The sequence below is a fragment of the Magnolia sinica genome, chromosome 8 (assembly GCF_029962835.1).
Source record: "Magnolia sinica isolate HGM2019 chromosome 8, MsV1, whole genome shotgun sequence".
NCBI classification, from domain to species: Eukaryota; Viridiplantae; Streptophyta; class Magnoliopsida; order Magnoliales; family Magnoliaceae; genus Magnolia; species Magnolia sinica.
The window spans coordinates 73,546,549-73,574,396 of record NC_080580.1 but is presented as its reverse complement, the minus strand read 5'-3'; the positions used below and the strand labels follow the sequence as shown (position 1 = coordinate 73,574,396).

At 38.6% G+C, this 27,848-nt stretch overlaps 1 non-coding gene across 1 annotated transcript; it reads right to left on the bottom strand.

Moving 5' to 3' along the window:
- Positions 1 to 15,478: 15,478 nt before the first annotated feature.
- Positions 15,479 to 15,585, bottom strand: LOC131254437 (small nucleolar RNA R71). Its single transcript, XR_009175550.1, has one exon. It is a non-coding gene; the product is annotated as a small nucleolar RNA R71 (small nucleolar RNA).
- Between the last annotated feature and the right edge of the window lie 12,263 nt (positions 15,586 to 27,848).

Sequence of the window (27,848 nt, the reverse complement as noted above, 5' to 3'; positions counted from 1 at the left end):
AGCTTTCTCTCTTGAATCCTACATGCAACAATCATGAAGAGATCTACTTTGGAAGTCGGTAAATGCAGCTGGTCATCTGGCAGATTTGATAAGTGGTCGAATTTGGTGACTCAAACAATATTTAAGCTACTTGGCAAATTCTTAAAAGGAAAATTTGTTTGGAGAGATTAAATCGTATTCTGATGGGATCTATTGGAGTACTTAGATGATTTAGGACCAGGATATGGTCTAATTTATATAGCATTTGAGGAGTGGACCATTGTTATGTAGTCATCAATAGTTTAGAATGTTTATGAAATGTTTTTAACCGTTGGCATTAATTTTTTAGCGTTTTAGATCGTTGGATCAAAGATCTAACTATTAGATCATCAAGGCCCATCCGTTTTCAGACCGTTTTGGCTATTAAGGCTACTAGACATTCTCAAAATGGTCAACAGTTTTGGATCCATTGATCCGACTATTTCCAACAGCCTATAAAACCCAAGCCCATCACACACTTCTCACATCGTGATCGCACCGTCCTGCGTAAGGTCGCAAGGGAGGTACACGATGCACATGTGCGAAGTGCAAAGTGCGAAGTGTGCCATCTAGCGCCATTATAACCACACTACCCTTGCCCGAGAGCGCGTGCATTCCATTGCTACTCACTAGTGTAAGAACTCTATCTAATGGGCCTTACTGATCAACGGTCTGGATTGTCATTCAGTTGGACTGGATGATTGAGTAGACCAGTGGGCCCCCTTCAGGTGATTCGCTGCACAACTCTGATTGCGCAGCAATGCCTATTAGGACTGGAATGCTATAGCTGTTTACGTAGAAAGCAATTTGAGTCGAACTAGGACACAACAATGTGGAGCATGGGAGAAGGAGTTTTGATGAGTTTCAAACTCCCCCTCCACAATCTCTATATAAGAGAGCTGGGTCCCTGATCCTACACCACGGCAGATTCGAATCTCATCTTTTGAGTTGAAGAAAGGGTGTGAAGGAGAGGAAGATCCTAAGCTCTACAAGAATTCTGGTATTCTTATCCATCTTCTATGGCGGTGTCACAGCTAGGTACGCTATCTGAACCCTTGATCCCCATGTCCCATGCACAGATAGATACGTGGGCCTATTCCTCATATATATTAAGTCTTACAGTTGGTATCAGAGGCATCTATGCATAGGTATGGATGATCGAATTCAGTCATTATAGATTCAATTTGATTATTAGGGTTTTTCAAATTGGAACCCTTATCTGCAATTAGCTGATTCGATATTAGAATCCCATATCTGTTATTAGGGATTTTGATATTCGAATCCCACATCTAGAGATTGGGGATTTCGAACCCTAAATTAATTTTAAGAATTTCAAATCTAGAAACCCTAAAACCAGACCGTAATTAGGGTTTCCGAAATCTCAAATCTAATATTGGGGATTTTTGAATCCCTGTATTCAGAGACAATCTGTTAGGGATTTCGAATCCCAATTTCAGTATAGGGGAATTACAGATTAACATGCATTTAGAAATTTGAATTCCCAAATCTGTATATTGGGGATTTGTTATTTTTTTTGGTTAAGTATTTCAATATCGATTCCCACATATACAAAAATTAAGGATTCCGAGATTTCGGATCCTAAAACACATGATCCTAACATCTATTAAGGATGCAGAAATCCAAATCCCTAATTTAGACTGGGAACTTTTGGTCACGTTATGATTTTCACTGTGTTTACCTGCGATTAATGGAGATGATAAGTTATTTGCGATCCAGGCCATGGCTCGCTGAATTTTTCCCTTTTCTTCCTCCTTCAACAGCCATTACTAGCTTTCTAGGTTGATCTTCATCTCCAGCTTTCGGATGGTAATCCTGTGACATGTCAGTGGCAAGAGTGAGGAGATCCGTCCCCATCTTTCTCCATTAAATGGACAAGGAGGGCGGCTCGCTCTCTCGAGTAGCTCGTTTCCTCTCTCTCTCTCTCTCTCTCATTCATGCTGACATGTGACGAGAGGGGTTGATACTCGGTTTTATAAAGGGACCTAACTTCGGTTCATTCGGGTATCAGGACCCGATTTCAGACCGTTTCGGATATAATGATCTGATTTCACTCCATTCAGACTAGCGGACCTGTAAAATACGTCCGGGCCCAAATTCTAGAGCCCACTGATTAAATCCCGTTGTATCTAGGCCGTTGTATCAGGTCCCCTCCTGGCAGCTTCATTATCAGTACTCATCAATTTTGGGCATCTAGTTGTATTCATACAATCTGGTACATTCAATTCATGGACCAAATGGTAGATGAGCCTATATAGTTACACCATTTTATATCAAATACCCATCTTATAAATGATAATGATTGAAACATACTGCTCATTAATAATATACATACCATACAGAGTCTTGATTTGGCCTGATAATAAGCCCATTACCCATCCTTAGAAGTCGATATAGACCATTAGAACATATAATGTGAAACCTATATGTATGCTTCACTTTAAGGTTCCTACATATTCCAATGATCAAATACCGACCATCATGTGGGCTGTATCAGAATCATTTAGATATAATCCATTGAGAGGCAGGATTATAATCGTGATCCTAAGTCAATATTTGTAGTGTTGGATTCGATTGTGTTAGCCACCATAGTGACCTCAATTGATGAAAATTTTATAAGTACAAACTAGTAACATTAGGATAAGGAGGATTGCATACAGTTGCGTTCACATTTTTCATGCGTACGGTAACAAAAACACAGACGATTACCGTTTGACAATCACGTGAACGGGTGAAGTAAATGGTGCTAGTAATGTAAAGCTGAAAGACTCATCTCACCCACAAGTGTTGAGTGTCTCAGACTTACATCACTGACATCACTTAGCTTCATGTTCAGGAGGATCACTAACATGTTATTATTACCTCCCACAGGAGGAATGATGATGATGTAACATATTCTCACCGGGATGAGATGGTTGGGCCCATCATCATCTTAAATGATTCAGTTGATGCCTCCCTTAGCAACTGAATTGATTAATTTTGCCTAATATTTTGCTTACATTCACGAAATTACTTTGTGAAATTATGAACTAATGTGAGTATATATATGTATTTCAGTATCAATTCCAACTAATCAGAATCAAGTCCCTGCCCTGAATGGATTAAATTATGCTTAATGGAAGAACACCATTAAAGTTGTACTAGGTTGTCTTCAATTAGATCTGGCCCTGATAACACTAGAACTACCAGAACCATCTGATGATGCCACTGAAGCTGAATATAATCGATGGGTTGCATGGTTTAGATCAAATGATACATGCTTGAAAGTGATTAAGTATTCGATTTCTGAATCTATGAAGGGCGTCATGCCTAAAACATACAATGCCAAAACTTTTCTGACTATAATGAAAAAAAGGTTCAAGAAATCTGATAAATCTGAAGTGGGCATCCTTCTGAATAAATTGACTCACTCATCCTACGATGGAAAAGGCAATATCCGTGAATACATTGTAAAATGGATCGAAGTTATATCTACGATCCATTCTCTAGGGCTTGTACTCACTGATGATCAACTGGTTCATTTGATCATGAATAACGTACCTCCCAAATTCGGCACATTCCTAGTCAACTATAACACTCTGAAGGACATGTGGACATTAGTTGAACTTATCACTCAATGATTCCAAGAAGAATACATGATTCGGTAGATAGTTAAAGTTCAAAATGTTAATATGGTGACCTCCAGTCATGAGCATGGGCAAGAGAATAAAGGTAAAAGGAAAAGAAAACAAGGTTCTAATAATGGATTCTGGTCCTTCATCTGAAAACTATGAGAATCAATCTAGAAATGGATCTAAACGCAAACAGGTTAAAGGCAAACCGTGCTTCTTTTGCAAAAAGGCAGGACATCTAAAGAAAGACTACGGAGAGTTTAAGAATTGACTCATAAAGAAAGGTAATCATTTTGTTCTTGTTTGTTTTGAATCTAATCTGACCGATGTGTCAGCGGATTCCTGGTGGATGGATTCAGGAACTATTATTCACATGTGCACTTCTATGCATGAATTACTGCAGGCTAGGCCACCAACTGATGCAGAGCGTTCAGTATACGTAGGCAATAGTGTCAAGGTTGACGTGGAGGCAATAGGAGTCTATAGGATTAAGTTGAAGTCTGGTCATTTTTTAGATTTAATAGATACATTTTGTGTGCCATCTATAAGGCGTAATTTAGTTTCAATTTCCTATTTTGATAAATTAGGATGTTCATTCCACTTTTAAAATAAAAGTTTTAGTATTTACTTTAATTCGATTAAAGTTGGAACTAACTCTATAGTAAACAACTTATACCAATTAGACTTGATTGCCTCTCACGTCTATAATATTAATACCTTGTATGGAAATAAAGTGGGATCCAAGCGAAGACTAGACTATGAGAAATCCTCCATGTTGTGGCACAGGCAGCTATGCCATATATCTCTTGAGAGATTAAATAGGCTTGTGTGAGAAAGAATTTTACATTCTCTAGACTTCTTTAACTATAAAGTAATCGCATAAAAGGGAAACAGACTAGAACAAGAAAGAAATGTGCAAATAGGAGTGTAGGTCTATTAGAGGTTATAAATATAGATATCTGTGAACCATTCCCTACAGCCTCATGGATTGGCCACAAATATTTTATTACCTTTATAGATGACTACTCTCACTTCGGGTACCTATACCTTATCAGTGAGAAATCAGATGCCTCGGATGCTTTTAAAATCTACAAGGCTAAGGTTGAAAATCAACTCAATAAGAGAATTAAAGTTGTCAGATCTGACCATGGTGGTGAATATAATGGCAGATATGACGAATCAGGACACAATCTAGGGCCATTCGCTAGATACCTGCAGGATTGTGGCATTGTCGCTCAGTACACTATGCCTGGTACTCTAGAGCAGAACGGTGTGGCTGAGAGATATAATCGTACCCTTATGGATATGGTACGAAGCATGGTCAGCAATTCGACGTTGCCAGAATCTCTATGGGGTGATGTGATCAAAACCGCAGTTCATATACTAAACAGGGTTCCCAGCAAAGCAGTAAGCAAAACTCCTTTTGAGTTGTAGAATGGGAGAAAACTAAGTCTCCGATATCTACATGTTTGGGGTTGTCTTGCTGAAGCTAAAATTTATAAACTGCATCAAAAAAAGCTTGATCGTATAACCGTAAGTTGTTTCTTCATTAGATATCCAAAAAGATTAAAAGGATATTGATTCTACTGTCCTTCCCACTCTATCAGGATTGTTGAGACTAAGAATGCCAGATTTATTGAGGATACTGAAAACAATGGGAGCACGAACACCAAAAATTTTGTATTTGAGGAACAAAGGACTTTGACTCCAGTTATAGTCACTTCAGATCACGTGATTAATGATGCAGTTGATCCTGCAGTCACTGCAAAACACCACGTAGAACCTCATGTATAAACCACTGATGAGAAAAATTAAGATCACACTCAACAAGCTGAACCATTAAGAAAATATGAAAGAGAAAGAAGGCCTGTAAATCGAGATGATTACATCGTATACTTACAGGAGCACGACTTTGATATAGGGGTGGAAAAGGATTCTGAATCCTTTACACAAGTCAAACAAAGTGCTGATCCTTCTCGTTGGTTTGATGCCATGAAAGATGAGTTGAAATCCATGAGGAAAAATAAAGTATGGGATCTTGTAGAGTTACCTATTGGAATAAGGCCGATTGGTTCTAAATGGATATTTAAAACCAAAAGGGACTCTAAGGGTAATGTCGAATGGTATAAAGCCCAACTTGTTGCCAAGGGTTTTAACCAACGTGAGGGTATTGACTTTAAGGAGACTTTCTTGCTAGTATTCAAGAAAGACTCATTCAGTATCATAATGGCTCTTGTAGCTCATATGGATTTAGAGTTACATCAGATGGATGTAAAGACTGTATTTCTCAATGGGGATTTGAATGAGAATGTTTACATGTTACAACTCAAAGGTTTTGTAGCTACTGGCTCAGAACATTTGATTTGCAAACTTAAGAAGTCCATCTATGGGTTGAAACAGACATCGCGACAGTGGTACCTAAAGTTTCATGAAGTCATTTTCTCATACAGCTTTGTAGAAAACACTGTAGATGAATGTATCTACATTAAAATCAGTAGGAGTAAGTTTGTTATGATGATTTTGTATGTTGATGACATTCTGTTGGCTAACAGTGATACCAGAATGTTGAGCGATACCAAGAAATTCTTATCTCAAAGATTTGAAATGAAAGATCTTGGTAAAGCTTCTTACATTATTGGCATTAAGATTCGCCGTGACAGAACACTTGGATTGCTTAGCTTGTTACAAAGAGCCTATATGACTAGGGTACTCGAAAGGTATGACATGCAAAATTTTACTTCAGAAAAGTCACTCATTGTGAAGGGCGATAAATTTGGTCTATTTCAGTGTCTAAAGAATGATTTGGAAAAGGATCGAATGAAAGAATTTTCAAACGCATCAGTAGTAAGGAGCATCATGTATGCTCGAGTCTGTACGCAACCGGACATTTCCTTTATTGTTGGAATGTTGGGAAGATATGTATTTAATTCAGGAATGCAACATTGGATAGTTGCAAAGAAAGTATTACGGTATCTTCAGAGAACGAAAGACTTTAGACTCACATATAGAAGATCTGATCAATTGGAGTTGATTGGATGTTCAGATGTAGACTTTACAGGCTGCGTTGATACTAAGAAGTATACTTCAGAATACATCTTCATGATGGTGGGAGGAGTTGTGTCATGGAAAAGTGTGAAACAATCTACTGCAGCCTCATCCACTATGGAAGTTAAATTTATTGCCTGTCATGAGGCATCTAATCAGGCACTATGGTTGCAGAGTTTCTTCTAAGGTTTGCGGGTATTGGAGCATATCCTGAAACCATTGAGAATATTTTACAATAATTCATCTGTTATTTACTTCTCTAGTAACAACAAGCATTCGTCAAGGTCGAGGCATATCGACATCAAGTATCTTATTGTAAAGGAAAGATTTCAGAATCATTAGGTGTCCATGGAATTCATCGGTACTAAGTAGATGATTGCAGATCTACTTACTAAAGGACTACATATCACACCATTTCAGGAGCATATAACATCCATGGGAGTCCTTGATCCCACAGATGTTTTCAGTTAGTGGGAGTTGAGCGTACTTTGATTTTCACAGACACTTAGAGATCTCATTTTATACAGTTTGTTTGAATGATTTTGATATAAAGCTTTATTTCTACTTCTCTATATATATGCACAAATTTTGAGTAAGTAGAACTCCAGTCGTGTCTCATTGGAGACAGGTACAAACTTCGAGACCTCTTAAGGATAGGCACATATTATCACACTGAAGTGTGTAATCCTTATACCACATTGCCTAGTTCGTGATCTATGTCGTTAAGATTGAAAGTATTTGTGATCGCGCTTAGACTCACTTCGCCTAAATTAAATGTTGTGATGACTACCACGTTTCAATACTAACTGTCTTGATGGACCAGATTGAATAGCATTACTCATACTGTCCAACTGTTTCGTTGGTTAACCATTTGGATATTTTTCTTAAAAGATCAAAACTTATTTTCAAAATTTTCTATATAACTATCATTAAATGTTGCTCAATGAGGCCCAAGTGGGAGAATGTAAGAACTCTATCAAGTGGGCCTTACTGATCAACGGTCTAGATTGTCATTCAGTTGGACTGGATGATTAAGTAGACCAGTGGGACCCACTGCAGGTGATTCGCTCGCAACTCTGATTGCACAGCAGTGCATATTAGGGCTGGAATGTTATAGCTGTTTAAGCATACAGCAATTTGAGTCGAATTAGGACACAACAATGTGGAGCGTGGGAGAGGGAGTTTTGATGGGTTTCAAACTCCCCCTCCACGGTCTCTATATAAGAGAGCTAGGTCCCCGATCCTACACCATGGCAAATTCGAGTCCCATCTTTTGAGTTGCAGAAAGGGTGTGAAGGAGAGGAAGATCCTAAGCTCTACAGAAATTCTGGTTTTCTTATCCGGCTTCTATGGTGGTGTCATAGCTAGGTACGCTATCTGAACCCTTGATCCCCATGTCCCATGCATAGACAGATCCGTGGGCCTATTCCGCATATAGATTAAGTCTCACAGAACACGCAAACCAAGCATCTTATCCTCCATTTCTCCAAGTATGAATGCTACCCAATCAACCACTTATAAACCACAACTTTTCTTCTACTCTTTCCGATGTGGGACTAAGGAAAACACACTTTTCTTTTAAAAATTTCAAAATCGTTTTGGAGGGAAAATGAAATTTTCAAATAAATTTTTTAAAATGAAAATTTTCAACACCTACCATGGAAATTAATCCACCCATTAAGTTATCCACACCATATGTAAATAATGGAGGGACCATTTTGACTCAATCTAGAGTGGACCCACTTGATGAGTGGATGGTTGACTTTTTAACTTGGATGATCTTCACTATGGGGTCCACCTTTGCATGTCATGCATGCATGAGGTTTTAGCATCTCTCATGACCAGTGATGATAAAGTTTATATTGACAAATCTTATAGTTTTTCTTTGTGGAGAGTTTTGATGAAAGTTCAAAGACAATTAAAGTATTCTATGGGAATTAAACTTACATGATCTAAAGAAGAAATATTTCTCTCACAGCAATTACATTTGGGATATATCGAAAGACACCACGATGTTGGAAAGTCACGCATCTAATTTCTCTATGGAACAAAATCTTTAGTCATGAACTGATAAGAGCAATCCAATTAAAGATCTATTACAGTATCAGTGGGTTGCGTGAAGACAGAGTTCACTTCTAAGAAGAGTTCATCTCTGAGAGCATCCAGATCCGACAACTAGCACCATGAAAATCTTAATAAATTAATGTTTTTTTGTTGGGGAGAAAGAGGTTTAGCACCTTAAAGGTCAATTAATATACCTCACCATAACAATGTTAAATATATTCTATTTTATGAGATTTTGAAGTAAATTCATGCATTACCTGTATAAATCATATCGTGACACTATCTATCAAGTACTAAATGTTTAAAAGACTCCACTAGCCAATGGATTTTGCTTTCCTCTTAGGATGTATTTGGATTGATCTTATACCATTCTAAGGAATATAAACTGCAATGACTATAAACTACAATACATGTCAGATGGATATCAAGTAAATTAAAGAATCTTGTGATGTGTGTGTGTTTAGATAGAAAACGATGTAAAATTATAATTATTATATTATAATGTTAAATATATAAAAAAACGTCAAATCATTTTTATAAAATGCAATGATGTGTGTGTTTGGATAGAAAAATTTTACTATAATACGGTGTAAAATTATAATTATTACTTGTCTTATATCCTACCATCATTTGCCTACCAAATTACATGGTAATTTAGGTAAATAAACAAACATCATAAAATTGTAATTATTACCTATCTTGTATTCCACTTGCATATTGTAATTATTACCTGCCTTTTATTCCACTTGTATTTGGCCGCCAAATTACATAGATAAACAAACATCATAAAATTATAATGATAACACTTTTACATTCCTTTATGTTAGGGGTCGTTGCACAAAACCTTAGGATCTAGCCTCCTAAAACATCAGAATTATGGGATAATAAAGCAATGAAATAAATCAAAGTACAAACCACATGACACAAGAGATTTTTACGTGAAAAACCCTCAAAGAAGTAAAAACTATGAGACCTCGTCCAGATCAACAATCCACTATGAAGTAGAACGTTACAACGGATCACAAGCACACACCGTTTGGATCAAACCTTCCTCACTCACGCAGAAGTTGATAAACAATAGAGAATAAAAGAAAAATGGAGAGATCTCACCGATTATGAGGATGTAGAAGCGCTAAGATGTCGAGTGCATAGTAGATCACCTCTACGAGCAGAACCTCCCTTCCACAAGCTTCCTCTCTCTCTTTCTCTCTCTCTTCTCTCTCACCTTTGATAGCCCTAAACCCTTTAGCAAACCCTTGTAAAGCTTTAGGAAACCCTCTTGTATTTACTAGAAAAGTCATAGGCACCCTTATTTATAGTTTAAGAAACTCTCTTTCGTACCTCTGGCGAAAGGGCCTCAAAATTCTACAATTCGCACAAAATCGCAGAACGAATCTGCGTAACCTTGACTAGTCGAGCAAGGTCCTCGACTGATCGAGCACCTCCCTCAACCAGTCGAGCACCTCCCTCGACTGGTTGAGTACCCCGGAGAAAAAATATTGGATGGTCGCTGGACTTTGAGTCGAGCCCCACTCGACCGGTCGAGCACCACCCACAACCGATCAAGCAAGACACTCGACCGGTCGAGCTTGGAGAGAAAATCTCCATCACTTTAGCCTGCACAAATTGTCTTGTTAAAAACTAGCACAAGATTGTTGGTTGAATAGCCGATGGTCGATTGACCCAACACCGCTCTATCTCTACACAGGGTCGGCGGTGATCATGGTTTGGACCGGACCCACATCGATCCTGGCACGCCCATGCATAGCAAGAGAAGCACATGCATGCAAAACATCTCTTTACATGCCTCTATGAGCGCAATGTACTCGGCCTCTGTCGTCAACAATGTTACGACCTTCTTGCTTTGCCAAGAGACCGCTCCCCCTACAAATGTGAACATGAACTCCGATGTAGACTTCCTGGAGTCTATGTCACATGCCATATTTGCATCTGTGTAGTCCTCTAACACAGATTTTCCGTCACCATATCATAGGCTCAACCTGGATGAGCCTCTTAGATACCGCAGTATCCATTTCACCGCTACCCAATGCTCTTTGCTAGGATTGGCAAGATACCAGCTGACAACATTAACCGCAAATGTTATGTCTGGGCATGTACACACCATAGCATACATCAAACTTTCTACTGCTGACGAGTAGGATATCTTCTACATCTCATCCACCTCTGCCTTCATCTTGGGATACTGCCTGTCGCTCAATCTGAAGTGACCATCCAGTGGAGTATTGACTAGCTTCGCTGCATTCATATTCAACTGCTGTAGGACTTTCTCAATATACCATTCTTTTAATAACTAAAGCTTCTTGATGCTTCTATCACAGGTTATCTCCATTCCTAGGATCTTCTTAGCTGGGCCCAAGTCTTTCATTGCGAACGACTTGCCCAACTCCTGTTTCAGCTTATCAATCTTCTTAATGTCTTTTTCCATAATGAGCATGTCATCAACATATAACAGCAGAACTAAGAATTCACTATCGGAGAACTTGCGCATGAACACATAGTTGTCCGACTCTGTTCTGTCATATTCATGCTTCAACAAGAACAAGTTGAACTTCTTGTACCATTGCTGTGGAGCTTGTTTTAGCCCATACAAGCTCTTCCTTAACTTACACATTATATGCTTTTTGCTCTTGACTTCGAACCCCTCTAGTTGGTGCATGTAGATCTCTTCTTCTAGGTCACTATGGAGAAAGACAGTTTTAACATCTAACTCCTCTATCTCCGGATCCATGCTAGCCGCCAACCAAGCAACACTCATATGGATGTCATCTTCACCACTGGTGAGAATATCTCTTCGAAGTCTATACCTTTCTTTTGACTGAACCCTTTCACCATAAGTCTAGCCCTTAACCTCATCTGTGAATTCTTTTACTTAATTTTCTTTCTGAACACCCACTTGTTGCTCAGAGCTTTCTTGCCCTTAGGTAGTTTCACTATATAATAAGTGTGGTTCTTATGCAAGGATTCCATCTCCTCTTGCATAGCTTTCAATAACTCCCCCTTATGCTCATCAGCTAGGGCCTCAGAATAATCTTTTGGCTCTCCCCCATCAGTGAGCATAATATACTCATGCAGCAAGTACCTATTGGACGTCTGTCTGTCCTTAGATATCCTCCTCACCTGTGGTTCAACATATGGATCAAGTGGGGGTTGCTCTCTCGGTTCATCTTCTGTAGGAACTCCCTTATCCTCTGCACCTTTCTGTACTCCCCCATCATCAGGCACCATGGGAAGAATAACCGGATCCATGTCCTCTAGCTCACCTGAGCTAGGTTAGTTCTTCTCTGGCTTACCAATGTCTTCTATACACTGATCTTCAAAGAAAACTACATCTCTACTCCTGGCAAGCTTCTTCTCGGTTGGATCCCGCAATCTGTAACCGAACATTTCATCATCGTACCCCAAGAACACATACCGTCTGATCTTTATATCGAGTTTGGACCTCTCGTCCTTTGGTACATAAATGGATGCCCTGCATCCAAATACCCTGAGATGACTATACGATGGATCTTGTCCAGTCCACACCTTCTTAAGGGTCAAATATTGCATATTAGACCCCAGTTAGTGCTTGCTTTTACGAACATGATACTGTTTAATGCCCTATTTTAATCGTGTTTGTGATGCAAGGTGTATTTACGAGCGTGGACTAAAAAAGGGTATTAAAAGCGTGGATTTGACTCTCTAAAGTAACCAAGGTAAGGGACGGACTTTAGGGGACCAAGATTGATGGATTTACGCGCCAGAGATTTGAGAAAATCGAGAAACTGAAGCTCAAATGGCCTGAATGACGTCCAAAATGCAAGATCAAAGGGTTTCCGCTATCCATTCTGCTCAAAACTTCATACATGGCCTGAGGACCATAAATGAACCGTACATGTCAAATTTCAGCGCCCGGATCCCTGTGAAAGTGGCTAAACTGACAGATCAGCCCATAAATCTCTTAACTGGGGCCCACCTGATCTCTGGATATGCCTCAATTTTGGACTCAACGTCTTAAATGATCTGACAAAATGGATGGACAGAGCAGATTTCGCATCTACATCAAGGTGGGACCCGCTTTACATAAGTGGAGTGCATAGAGACGGTGCACCCACCGTGCACCAAGCGAGTGAAGTCGGTCAACATTGTGTTGACCGACTACAATTCAAAAAAAGGGCAGTTGCCGTTCTCTGTTGAAACAGGGCTTGCGGTTGAACGTCAGTGGGCCACCACCGTACATCAACGTTCTGATCCAGACCGTCCATGAGATTCACATCTACCCCATCACTCAGTCCTAGGTGGAGAAATCTCACATGACATCGTAAATCGATTTTCGATCGTCGAAACGGAAGACGGAAGGTGACTTTACAGATTTTGTGGGCTGCATCAAAGGATGGCCAAAAATACCCTTTCCCAACCGAAATTTCAAGTAGAATTTAGTGGACGGCATGGATTTCTCAAAACAAAAGTGAAGTGGGCCCCACCATCAGAACATCATAAGTCCTATTACGCAGGCCCTGTTTCAATGTCTGAAATCGACAATTTTTAGTCGTTGCACGATCATGGTCGTTGATTGAATAACAGATCTGATCCGTTCATCAAGTAGGCCGTCGAAGACCATCCCAGGGGATGTTATTTCTTTAGAAAGAAAGAAAGAAAAGTGGGGCAGATTTGATCCGTTCTTTGCTGCGTAAATCAAGGGGCGCAGCTTGTTTTCTGCGTAAAGAAGGCTTCCGCACCATCTCAAGCTGCAGACCGACCTCCCTGCTTATACCGACCTTCAGTAACTATAAAAGAAAGAGAAGAAAGAGAGAGAGGGGGCCAGTTGTGGACATGAGTGAAAAGAGAGAGAGAGAGAGAGGAAGAAAGAAAAGGGGAGATTGCTCGAGAAGAGGGATTGCTCCAGAACAGATTGCTCCAAAAGAGATTTCTTTTGACGATGTTGGGGTTGACAGATTTATCACAGATTGAAAGAAATCAGAAGGTTGTGTAAGGGATGTGCTTCTTATCAATTGTGTTTTCATTCTTTCTAATTAAATCTTTGTTGCATCCCATAAATTTTTAATTTCTTAGCTAGGGCTAAGATGAAGCCCTTAATTTGAATGATTCTTGTTGTTTGTTGATTTCATCCGGAATTAATTAATTTATTTCTTTCTCTATTATGATTAAATGAAAACTCCATACCTTTCCAATCTATAAGCTTACCCTAAGTCTAAATGTGGATGTTGTTTGAAATCTTATTGTAGGTGTGCTTGTGTCTAACCATGAACAGATTTTCCTACAGAGAAAGAAATAAGAATTTACATCTATTCATGCCTAAACATGGATGGAAAGATGTGATCCTTGAGATTTTTTTTTAATTTCATCTTCTGTGATTCATAATCAAGATATTAGATGGTGGATGTGGATTTAAGCGGTTTGGTTGATTCTTAATGTCTATATATACATGACAATTGATGTGCATGCATTAGGGACAATTGATGTTAAGGGAAAAATCACTTGTGCTTCAAAGGAATTATACATCCTGTGTGCCTGAACAAGGACACAGATAGTGCTTTATTTATTGAATGCATATCAATTTGAATTAGGGTGAATCAACAAGTAAAACAAGAGTTAGGATAATTAGGGGTGGATTCAAAAGTCCTAGTGTTCTCCTTGAGTGAATTTTCCTTCTTGTTCTTAGTTATTTTTCATTGATTTTTGTTAGTTTACTTAAAAACTAGCTAAATTATTTGTTGGATTAGTTAAGAAGAATCATAAAATTTGAATTGTGACAACAAGTCCTCATGGGAACGATCTCGTAATACGTACCGTGTCTATACTTGATTCGTATACTTGCAAGTTTAAAATCAATTTAAATCAGGTTGGTTTAAATAAAACATCAAGTTTTTGGCACCGTTGCCGGGGACTATTTCGGTCAAATTGGATTTAGGATTCTCACTTATCATAATTCATAACCCTAGGATTTTTCTCGCATCATTTCACAAATTTTATTAAACTTAATTTATTTTTGTCTTTGTTTTGTACAGGAATTGGGGAAGGAAGCTGAAAAAAAAATTGTCTTCAAAGTGAAGGAGGAGCTCCCAATTCTTTGAAAATCAATCATCTCCTTTTCTGGGTTCTTTATTCCAATTCTTACTTACATAGTGTCATCTTGCTTTTAGGAATTCATGATTTTTAGCTCTAGTTTTATTTCTCTTAGTTGCATCTTAGTTTGGCTTTCTTTCCTACATTGCAATAACTCAGTTTATGCTAGGACGCAGATCTCTGAAGATAGAACTAACACCTTTTTTATCCTGAAATAGGTAGAACATTTCATAGAAGATTAAAAAATATTCTATTTAAAATGGTAGATGAGAATGGAATTAAAGCTCTTAGGGATTATTCGGCTCCTGTCCAATTTAATGCACCTTCATGCATAGTGTTGCTAGCCAACACGGCAACACACCTTGAACTTAAACCTGAAGTCATACAATTGTTGCCCTCCTTCTATCGTTTAGATAACGAGGATCCATATCATCATGTGAAAGAATTCCTAGACATTTGCTCTACCTTTAGGTTCCAAAACTTTTCAGATGAGTCGATCTGTTTGTGCCTTTTTTCCTTTTTCTTTGAAGTATAAGGCGAAAGCATGGTTGAATTGTCTAGAAGTTGGGTCTATCGCTACATGGGACCAACTGTCTAAGAAGTTCTTAAACAAGTTCTTCCCCATTCAAAAAACTAATACTCTCCGCAGAGAAATTACTAATTTCACACAAAAAGAGGGTGAGCACTTTCACGAATGTTGGGAAAGATGGAAAGACTTGCTTCTTAAATGTCCACACCATGGTTTTGAGAAGTGGCAATAGGTTCAATACTTCTATGACGGTTTGACACCCCAAAATCGTTACATGGTTGATGCCACCAGTGGAGGGTCATTCGTGACCAAAAGTGATGTCGAAACTTGGAATTTCTTTGAAACCTTGTGTGAAAACTCCCAACAATGAGATTATTCAAATAGAAGTACAAGAAGTCCCCAACCACAGAAGAAAGGTGGTATATATGAGATAGGAGTCACGCTAGATCTTTATGCCAAGATTGATAGCCTAACAAAGAAAGTTGATGCTTTGATGTTAAATAATGGACCTCCAAAAATAACTCAAATCGAGTCATGTGTCATATGTTCCAGTCCCACCCATCCTACGCAGTCTTGTCCATCTGGTGCAGTATTTCTAGAATTTCCCTCTGAACAAGTGCATGCTATGAACACTTTTCGGAGAACTGGGAATGATCCTTACTCAAACACCTACAATCCAGGATGGGCTAGACATCCAAATTTTTCTTGGGCAAAAGGACCACAATAAGGACGACCATCTGGAAATCCTCCAATGCAACCTTACCCCTAAGTTGCCAGTCAACAACTTCAACAGTTTCCGTAATATCAACAACTTCCTTCACAATTAAGGAAACCATCTCTTGAAGATACACTCAATTTGTTTATGCAGAGTTCTCTTCAATTTCAAAAAGACACCCAACAAACTTTACAAGCTAACCAGCAAAGCTAACATGTAAATGCACAATACATTGCCAAGCTGGAAGTACAGTTGGGTCAACTAGCTACCATATTGAGTGAGAGAGAAAAGGGCAACTTCCCTAGCCAACCTGTGGCAAATCCAAAAGGCCAGTATGAGATTGACTCTAATTCAAACCAAGAACAATATCATGAGTAAGCCAAATCAATCATTACCCTTAGGTCCGGCAAACAGATCGAGAACAAAGTAGAGATGCCCAGGGAAGAATCAAATTCCAAATCGGAAGACCAAAATGAAACGGAGAGACACACTAGTGCATCCAAAGTCCAAAAGCACTCTGACTCTCCAGGAACCACTCATGTGTCATCCTATGTGCCTAAAGCACCTTTTCCTCAACGTCTGGCACCAGTTAAGAAAGGAAACAACTTTAATGACATATTGGACATGTTCAAGCAGGTGCAAATTAACATTCTGTTGCTTAATGCTATCAAGCAAGTCCTTACTTATGCTAAGTTTCTTAAAGATTTATGCACTCAAAAGCATAAGCTGAATGTTCACAAGAAGGTCTTCCTTGGGGAGCAACTCAGCTCTATGATTCAACACAACACCCCTCCTAAATTTAGGGATCCAGGAGCTCCCACCATTTCTTGTGTCATAGGAGATCACAAGATTGAGAAGGCATTGCTTGATTTAGCGGCGAGCGTTAATTTGTTGCCATATTCTGTATATGAGCAGCTAGGACTTGGTGAGCTGAAATCAACCAAAAGAACACTACAACTAGCTGACAGATTTGTCAAGGTGCCCCGGGGTGTTATTGAGGATGTGCTAATCCAAGTTGATAAGTTTTATTTTCCAGTGGATTTCATCGTTCTAGATACTCAGCCTGTCCAGAATCCTACTAGTCAAATCCCAGTTATCCTGGGATGTCCATTCTTAGCCACATCCAATGCTATCATAAATTGCATGAATGGAGTTATGAAGTTGTCTTTTGGTAACATGAAGATTGAACTCAATGTTTTCAATGCTGGACAACAACCGTCAGACTCGGATGATATATTTGAAGTGAACATGATGGAGAGTCTAGTGCATGACTCTTTCCTTAAATCTTCCAAAGACGCTCTTGAGACTTGTTTAGCACATTTTGGCATAGATTTTGACGTAGGAAGTTCCATCCAAGAAGTCAATGCATTGCTTAACTCTAATCCTGTAATGGATACTACAAAATGGAAAGCTAAAGTGGAAATTCTTCCACCATCTGAGTCTAAACCGGTCCCGTCTATTGAGAAACCACCCGAACTTGACCTTAAACAATTACCTGAAACTCTCAAGTATGCATTTTTAGGTCCTTCTGAGACCCTTCCTGTCATCATAGCTTCTAACCGTGATAAGGAACAGGAGGGTAAGTTGCTTAATGTTCTTAGAGAATATAAGGCAGCTATTAGGTGGACAATAGCGGACATAAAGGGAATAAGCCCCCTTGTGTATATGCATCGTATTCATCTTGAAGAAAATGCAAAAACGGCGCATGAAATGCAAAGGAGGCTTAACCCTAACATGAAAGAGGTCATTCGTGCGGAGGTGCTTAAATTGTTAGATGTTGGTATCATTTACCCCATTTCAGATAACACATGGGTCAGCCCAATTCAAGTTGTTCCCAAAAAGTCTGGGATTACGGTGAAAAAAAATGATGATAATGAGTTAGTGTCAACCCGCATGACTACGGGTTGGCGAGTTTGTATTGATTACTGTAAACTGAACCTGGTCACAAGGAAAGATCACTTTCCTCTTCCTTTCATAGACCAGATGCTTGAGAGATTGGTAGGGCATAGCTACTATTGTTTCCTGGATGGTTATTCTGCGTATAATCAGATTCCCATTGCTCCCGAGGATCAGGAGAAAACCACAGTTACATGTCCTTTTGGTACATATACCTATCGATGTATGCCATTTGGGTTGTGTAATGCGCCTGCTACTTTCCAACGATGCATGATGAGTATTTTTTCAGACATGGTTGAGCATTTTCTCAAGGTTTTTATGGATGATTTTTCAATTTTTAGCTCTTCATTTGATGAATGTTTATACCATATATCTCTTGTCTTAGAAAGATATAAAAAAATGAACCTAGTATTGAATTGGGAAAAGTGTTATTTTATGGTTCAAAAAGAGATTGTACTCGGGCATGTTATTTCAAGTAAAGGCATTAAAGTTGGAAGCCAAGATTGATTTAATTTATAGTTTTCCTCCACCCAGAATGGTGAAGGAGATTAGATCTTTCTTAGGGCATGTAGGATTCTACAGGAGATTCATTAAGGATTTTAGCAAAATTTCTCAACCCTTATGCATTTTACTAGCTAAAGATGTTACATTTGTCCTTAATGATGATTATCAAAAAGCTTTTGATAAGTTAAAGCATTTATTAACTTCTGCTCCAATCATCCAACCACCTATTAGGAGTTTACCTTTTGAGCTTATGTGTGTTGCTTCTGATTATGTTGTTGGAGCTGTCTTAGGACAAAGATTGAACAAAATGCCTCATGTCATTTATTATGCTAGTAGGACTCTAAATGATGCTCAACTTAACTACTCTACCACTGAAAAAGAATTACTTGCAGTAGTATTTGCTTGTGATAAATTCAGATCTTATCTTATAGGATCAAAGGTTATAGTGTTCTCAGATCATGCAGCATTGAAATATCTTCTCTCTAAAAAAGACGCTAAACCTCGATTGATTCGGTGGATTCTCTTGCTACAAGAATTCGATATTGAAATTCGGGATAAAAAGGGTTCCAAAAATGTGGTAGCCGACCACTTGTCTAGACTAGTCTTAGAGTCCACAATGGATCCTTTGCCGATGACTACTTTCCCGATGAATCTTTATTTTCTGTCTCTACGATGCCTTGGTTTGCTAATATTGTTAATTTTCTTGTTTCAGGACAATTGCCAGCTCATTGGAGTACCCAAGACAAAAGAAAGTTCTTGAACGAAGTGAAGAACTTTTATTGGGATGACCCTTATTTATTCAAATATTGTCCTGACCAGGTTATTAGGAAATATGTACCTAAGAGTGAGTTTCATAGTGTAATCTCCCTTTGTCATGACCATGCATATGGTGGTCATTTTGGTTCAAAGAAAATAACTGCAAAAGTTTTAAAAAGTAGATTTTATTGGCCTACACTTTTTCGAGACACCCACGCCTTTTGTCCTACATGTGATAGATGCCAACGTACGGGTAATATTCTCCGTAGGAACATGATGCCACTTACCAATATTCTCATTGTTGAAACATTTGATGTTTGGGGTATTGACTTCATCGGTCCATTTCCCCTGTCATTCGGTTATATGTATATCCTTGTAGATGTCAACTATGTCTCTAAGTGGATTGAAGTAGTGCCATGTAAAACGAATGATCACAAAGTTGTGGTCCGTTTCTTGAAAGAAAATATCTTTTCTTATTTTGGTACTCCTCGAGCAATTATAAGTGATGGGGGTACTCATTTTTGCAATAAACCGTTTGAATCTTTAATGAAGAAATATTCCATCACCCATAAAGTTGCAACGCCATTCCATCCACAAACAAGTAGTCAAGTAGAGGTTTCGAATCAAGAGATTAAACAAATTTTAGAGAAAACGGTTCGCCCTGATCGTAAGGATTGGTCGCAATGTTTGAATGATGCTCTTTGGGCATATCGTACGGCTTTCAAAACCCCGATTGGAATGTCCACCTATAGGCTTGTCTTTGGGAAAGCATGTCACTTGCCTGTGGAATTAAAACATCATGATTATTGGGCCATCAAAACCTTTAATTTTGACTTAAATAAGGCTGGATCGCACCGTAAACTTCAACTCAATGAGTTAAAAGAAATTCGAAATGAGGCATATGAGAATGCAAAATTTTGTAAAGAATGGACAAAATTTTTTCATGACAAATCAATTCTTCGCAAGACATTTGAACCGGACCAGAAAGTATTATTGTATAATTCCAGGTTATGCTTCTTTCCTAGAAAACTACGTTCGCGATGGTATGGTCCTTATTAGGTGGTAAAAGTATTTCCTCATGGAGCAATTGAGATTCAAAATCTAAAGGACGGGAATATTTTCAAAGTAAATGGTCAATGGCTGAAACCATATTTAGAGGATTTGGTTACTCAAGATGTTGAGAAAATTTATTTAGAGGACCAGGTTATCAAGATTGATTAATTCATGGTCCACGGTTGCTTTCATTGCTTGTCTAGCTGAAGATGTTAAACTTAGTGCTCCTAGGAGGCAATCCAACCTTTCATTTCATTTCTTTTTCCTAGTTAGTTCAATGTTTATGGGTAACATTGCTGTAAACCCTCACGAGACTACAACCCGTCCACTAGGGGTAACCTAGGGGTTTAAAGGCTTGTTGCATATGCTAAATGCAATCAAGAGTACTTGCGAAAGTGGTGTAGGTAGGATTTTATTTTTGTTATTTTTATTTTTCTTAAGGACTAGTAAAACTTCTCTTTCAATTTCATTGTCTCATGTGCATTGCATGCTCATATCTTTTACATTAAGGACAATGTAGATTTTATGTTGGGGGTGGGAGATTAGGTTACCTAATCAGTATTTTCTTGGTCTTGAGAGCAAATGTTGTGAAAATTTTATAATAAAAAAATTTCTGGAATTTCTTGTGAATTCGAAGTGATTTTGAAGGATAGTCGTGATTTTAGAATTACAAGATACAGAATGTTGGTAATTTATGACTCTTGGATTCAGCCATCTGTTAGATTTCACAGTTAAGTTTGAATTTTTAACCCATGGTTAGAAGTTTTAAACATTAATTGAGTCATGATTTCATAGGATGCATCTCGCTTACACATTAAGGTTTCAGTTCAATATTGAATTGTAACTTGGTGATCATTAAGCATGGAAGGAACCAACCTAGGGAATTTGTCCATCATGTTCAATAAGAAGAATGAAAGAAAAAGAAAATATCTAGCTACAAGATAGCTGCCTGCGGAAAGGGTTGGGCGAACGAATTTCACCTTAGGTTTGCTCCCTATAAGTGTAGATTCAATTCCCCATGGTTTACATTTAGAAAGAGTTAGGCGACTAGTTTTCACCATAGGTTTGCTCCCTATAGTTGAGGATTTGATTCCCCTCCTTAGCGTTACTGTTCATGGAAAAATCAAAGGCTGGTAGAATGAAAAGTTGATTTATAAGGCAAGTGTTGGTTAGGTTTTAGTTGTCATGAATTCCTTTGTCGGTTACCAATGATATCATGAAATTAACAATTGGATCTCTTAATAATGATAAGCCGAGATTACACTAAACACTCATGAAACTCAATGTTTAGAATTATTCTAATTAATGGATTAATATTTTGAACTTAACTATGAAGTTTAACATGAGCTTGATTCCAGGAGAAAATTCTACTCACCATTCATGGATCTTAGAATCCGATGACTATTTGTTCACAAGTCACTCGGGTTTAAAGGAATTGTCTGGTATTTTTAAAATTATTTTTCGCATACTTTGCTCAGGACTAGCAAAATGCTGGTTGGGGGTTGTGATGAGGGTCGAATATTGCATATTAGACTCTAATTATTACCTGATTTTACGAACATGAAACTGTTTAATGCCCTATTTTAATCGTGTTTGTGATGCAAGGTGTATTTACGAGTGTGAACTGAAAAAGGGTACTAAAAGCGTGGATTTGATGCTCTTAAGTAACCAAGGCAAGAGATGGACTTCAGGAGACCAAGATCGATGGATTTACATGCCAGAGATCCGAGAAAATCGAGAAACTGAAGCTTAAGTGGCCTGGAAGTCAGTTAGAATGCAAGATCACATGGTTTCCACCATCTGTTTGGCTTGAAACTTCATATATGGCCTGAGAACCATAAATTAACCGTACACATAAAATTTTAACCATTCGATCCTTGTGGAAGTAGCCTAATGGATGGATCAGCCCTTTAAATCATGACATGGGGCCCACCTACGATCTGGATATACTTCCAATTTGGTCTCAACCGTTTAAATGGGGAGATAGAATGAATTAATGGATTGGATTTCACAAAAACATCACGGTGGGACCCATTTACATAAGTGGAGTGCACAGAGATCGTGCACTCGCCGTGCACTGCAAGTGAAGTCGGTCAACATGGTGTTGATCGACTACAATTCAAAAACGGCAATTGTCGTTCTCTGTTTCAAATAGAGCTTGCCGTTGAACGTCAATGGGCCACCACCGTACATAAAAGGTCCGATCCAGACCGTTCCATGAGATTCATATGGCCCCTATCACTCGTGCCTAGGTGGAGAAATTTCACAATACAATTTAAGATCGATTTTCGATCGTCCAAACGAAAGATGGACGGTGGCTTTACAGATTACGTGGGCCAAACCAAAGGATGGCCAAAAATACCCTTTCCTAACATAAATTTCGAGTAGAATTTAGTTGACGTGGATTTCTCAAAACAAAAGTGAAGTGGGCCCCACCATCGAATGTGGGGGTTTCTGTTACGCAGGCCTTGTTTCAAGGGATGAAACCGATTTTTTTCGGTCATTGCACGATCATGGCATTGATCAGATGGAAGATCTGATCCATTCATCGTGTAGGCCACATGTTCCAATGAAATGGACGGCTGGAGGAAATGCAAGGAAAATGGGAGTTGGGAGGCTCCGATCTTGCTGCGTAAGCTTTCCTTCCTGCGCACGTAAGGCTTTACGCACTCCACCGACTCCAGCAAGGTCAGTTCTCCACCGAAAGCTCTCCACCGCCCTCTCCTACTATAAAAGAAAGAGAAGAAAGAGAATTAGGGGGCCCGGTTGTGGATGTGAGTGAAAAGAGAGAGAGAGGAAGAAACAAAAGGGGAGATTGCTCGAGAAGAGGGATTGCTCCATAACAGATTGCTTCAAAAGAGATTTCTTTTAACAGTGTTAGGGTTGACAAATTCATCTTATATTGAAAGAAATCAGAGGGTTGTGTAAGGGATGTGCTTCTTATCAATTATATTTTTCTTCTTTCCATTTGAATCTATGTTACATCCCATAAATTTTTAATTTCTTAGCTAGGGCTGAGATGAAGCCCCTAATTTGAATGATTCTTGTTGTTTGTTGATTTCATCTGAAATTGATTGATTTATTTCTTTCTCTATTATGATTAAATGAAAACTCCATACCTCTCCAATCTATGAGCTTACCCAAAGTCTAGAAGTGGATGTTGTTTGGAATCTTATTCTAGGTGTGCTTGTGTCTGACCATGAACAGGTTTTCTTACAGAGAAAGAAATAGGAATTTACATCTATTCATGCCTAAACATGGATGGAAAGATGTGATCCTTGAGATTTTTTCTCAATTTCATCTTCTGTGATTCATAATCAAGATATTAGATGGTGGATGTGGATTTAAGTGGTTTGGTTGATTCTTAATGTCTATATATACATGACAATTGATGTGCATGCATTAGAGACAATTGATGTTAAGGGAAAAATCACTTGTGCTTCAAGGGAATTATACATCATGTGTGCCTGAACAAGGACACAGATTGTGCTTTATTTATTGAATGTATATCAATCTGAATTAGGGTGAATCAACAAGTAAAACAAGAGTTAGGATAATTAGGGGTGGATTCAAAAGTCCTAGTGTTCTCCTTGAGTGAATTTTCCTTCTTGTTCTCAGTTATTTTTCATTGATTTTTGTTATTTTACTTAATAACTAGCTAAACTATTTGTTGGATTAGTTAAGAAGAATCATAAAATTTGAATTGTGACAACCAGTCCTCGTGGGAACGATCTCGTAATACGTATCGTGTCTACACTTGATTCGTATACTTGCGAGTTTAAAATCAATTTAAATCAGATTCGTTTAAATAAAACATCACTTTCTATAAGCTTATGCACAATAGATGCGTGCAGGTGACATTAAGTTGCAACAGCATCGAACTTGGAGTATGCTTGGGCAATTTCGCATGGGATAACATGCATTTGATTCTCTCTACAATGGTACGATTCATTCGCTCAGCCACACCATTATGCTGGGGGGTCTTAGGAATTGTCCGTTTATGTCATATGCCCAGATACTTATAATACTCATGAAAGTCACCAATGTATTTACCACCATTGTCAATGCGGATACACTTCAATGATCTACTTATCTCTTTCGACCATAACATGAAATAATTTAAACACACCAAAGTCCTCGTCCTTGAATTTTAAAATATAAACTCAAACCCTCCTGATGCATCATCTATAAAAGTGACAAAATAGAATGCCCCACCCAAGGCTTTTGTCCTCATAGGACCACAAACATCAAAATAAACCAAATCTAATGCATGCACTTTATTAACATGAGAAACAGATTTAATAAATAAAACTCTATGCTGTTTCCCTGATAAACAATCAAGATAGGTTTTGATAGGTATACCTGTCACGTCTGGAAGAAGCCGCTTCCTCGCTAGTACCTGAAGTCCCTTTTCACTCATGTGGCCTAGACGCCTATGCCACATGTCAATAGTTGAATCTTCTGCTGCGTTCAACCCACCCTTGCACACACTGACACTTGCCTTGTAAAGGGTGCAACACTTCTTTCCTCTGGCTGCGATCAATGAACCCTTGATGAGCTTCCAGCGCCCACCAACAAATCGGCTTTCATAGCCATCATCATCCAACCTTCCCGTCGACATCAAGTTGAGGCGAAGGTCTGGGATATGCCTCACATCCCTGAGAACTAATGTGCAGCCCACATCGGTCTTCACACAAATATCACCAACCCCTACGATCTTTGATATACCAGAATTACCCATCTTCATGGTCCCATAGTCACCTGACTTATAGCTTGTGAAGAAATCCCTGCGTGGAGTCGCATGAAATGAGGCTCCCGAGTCTATCACCCAGTCGGTGTCCTGACTCGTAGCCGTGAGACAAACATCATGATCTACTGAAAGAATAACTACAACGTCGCCATCTGAAGCGACCGCAGTGGAATCTGATTCATCTTCCTTCTCCTTTCCTTTTCCTTTCTTGTCGTTCTTATTCTTACGACATTCATGCTTATAGTGACCCTTCTTGCCACAATTCTATCATTCAACATCCTTCCTGGTGCTCGACTTGCCTCTTAATTTATCTCGAGCCTTTCCTCCCTTTCTGTTCTTTCCTCTCCCCTATTCTAGTGTCACAAGGGCATCTTGCTGAGTAGACCCTTGAGACTTCCTCCTTATCTCCTCATTGAAAAGACAGTTAGTTACCTGTTCCATGGAACATTTTCGTCTGGCGTAGAGTTACTTAGAGACACCACCAATGTCTCCCAACTATCAGGCGATGGGCTAAGCAATAATAAAGCCTGTAATTCATCATCCAGGACCATCTTCATAGCGGAGAGCTAGTTCAATATATTGTTGACTTTATTCATGTGCTCAGCCACAGAACCACTATCTTTGAACTTGAGATTCACAAGTCGTCTTATCAGAAAAATCTTATTGCCGGCTATCTTCCTCTCATACAGCCCTTGCAATTTCATCCATAGGCTAGCAGTTGAGGGCTCCGTAGACACATAGTAAAATACAGAATCGTCCAACCATTGTCTAATAAACCCCACCACCTTTCGGTCCAATTTCTTCCAATTATCATCTATCATATCCTTTGTTTTTGTTGATATGCGTAAGATTGGAGTATACAAGTCCTTGCAATAAAGCAAGTTCTCCATCTTAGCCTTCCATATGGTCCAGTTAGAACCATTGAGACTGATCATCCTCGATGAGCCACCTTCCATAATTCAAAACCGATCCCACTCCATTCAACCAACCTGGCTTTGATACCACTTTGTTGGGGGCTATTGCACAAAACCTTAGGATCTAGCCTCCCAAAACATCAGAATTATGGGATAATAAAGCAATGCAATAAATCAAAGCACAAACCACACAACACAAGAGATTTTTACGTGGAAAACCCTCAAAGAGATAAAAACCACGGGACCTCATCCAGATCAACAATCCACTATGAAGTAGAATATTACAACCGATCACAAGCACACACCGCTTGGATCAAACCTTCCTTGCTCACACAGGAGTGGATAAACAATAATAGAATAAAAGAAAATTGGAGAGATCTCACCGATTATGAGGACGTAGAAGTGCTCAGATATCGAGTGCACAGTAGATCACCTCTACGAGCAGAACCTCCCTTCCACAAGCTTCCTCTCTCTTTCTCTCACACACACCTTTGATAGCCTTAAACCCTTTAACAAATCCTTATAAAGCTTTAAGAAACCCTCTTGCATTACCTAGAAAAGTCCTAGGAACCCCCATTTATAGTTTAAGCAAATCCCTTCCGCACCATGGTGAAAACCGCCTCAAATTTTCGCAATCCGCACAAAATCGCGGAAGTGAATCTGCGTAACCTCGACTGGTTGAGCGGACCCTTGACCGGTCGAGCCGACCCCTCGAATGGTCAATCAGCGTGGAGAAAATTAAACCCGAAGTCGCTAGAGTTCGAGTCGAGCCAGGCCTCGACTGGTCGAGCCTTAACCTCGACCGGTTGAGCCATGCTCTCGACCGAACGAGCCTAGGAGGAAAAATCCCATCACTTTACAGTGGTATACAATCAATCTAAACATACCCTTAGAGTAATTTACATATCAATGGTTACTCTGATTTAGACTAGGATGGTTGTCTCAAAACTCAATACTCCAATTGCATTTTACATGAGTCATATATAACTCTATCTCTTAGCAAAATAAGAAACAAAGTATTGTCCTTAGATCATGTGTTGAAGCTAAATACTGCTCCATGGCTACTCCAGCATGTGAATTAACTTAGCTGAAAATCTTGTTAAAAGATTTGGAGGTTTATTATAACGAACTAATAAAACTCTATTATGATAATAAAGCCTAAATTCGTATAGCTATTGACCTAATATTTTTTAACAAGCTAATTAAACATATTGAAATTGATCGTCATCTTGTTCAAGAAAATGTCCAATTTAAAATTATGGACCTCCTCAACTAAGCTCTCAAAAAATATCAGCGTCACTTTTTCAAATCTAAATTGCACTTGATTGACATTATGCACCTGCTTAAGGGAGCCATTAAGATGGATTTTTCATATTTTTATTTTAAAGTTTATATTTTTATTGTTTTAACTAATTATGATTACGATTAGATTGAAGTTATCTCATTATTAAAGCAAATATAACTCTATATATATTACAATCAAAAGAGAGAAATTATCAACCTCTAATCATATAAATTTTTACATCCACCTTGAATCATTAAAATGTATTTGGATTATGAATTAAGATCAATCTCAATTAAATGAAGTGACCACACATGAATTTGTTAGCTCTTTTAATAGTAGCATTTGGTTTGCACACGTGTATACATACAAGCAGACATACATACATTATTATAAACGAGAAATTAATTGATATTTTGGTATAGTATGGTGATCTATATTGCAGACATTCATATATGCATGGTGTATGCGTATTTTAGCCAGAATTAATTATTTAATCATCAGCCTACTTTATATGGTCATAACCCAAATGTTGCATCAACGGATGATCCTAACTGTCCAGTAGATCAACAGAAAATGGATGGCTAAGATGAAATTAAGTAAAATATT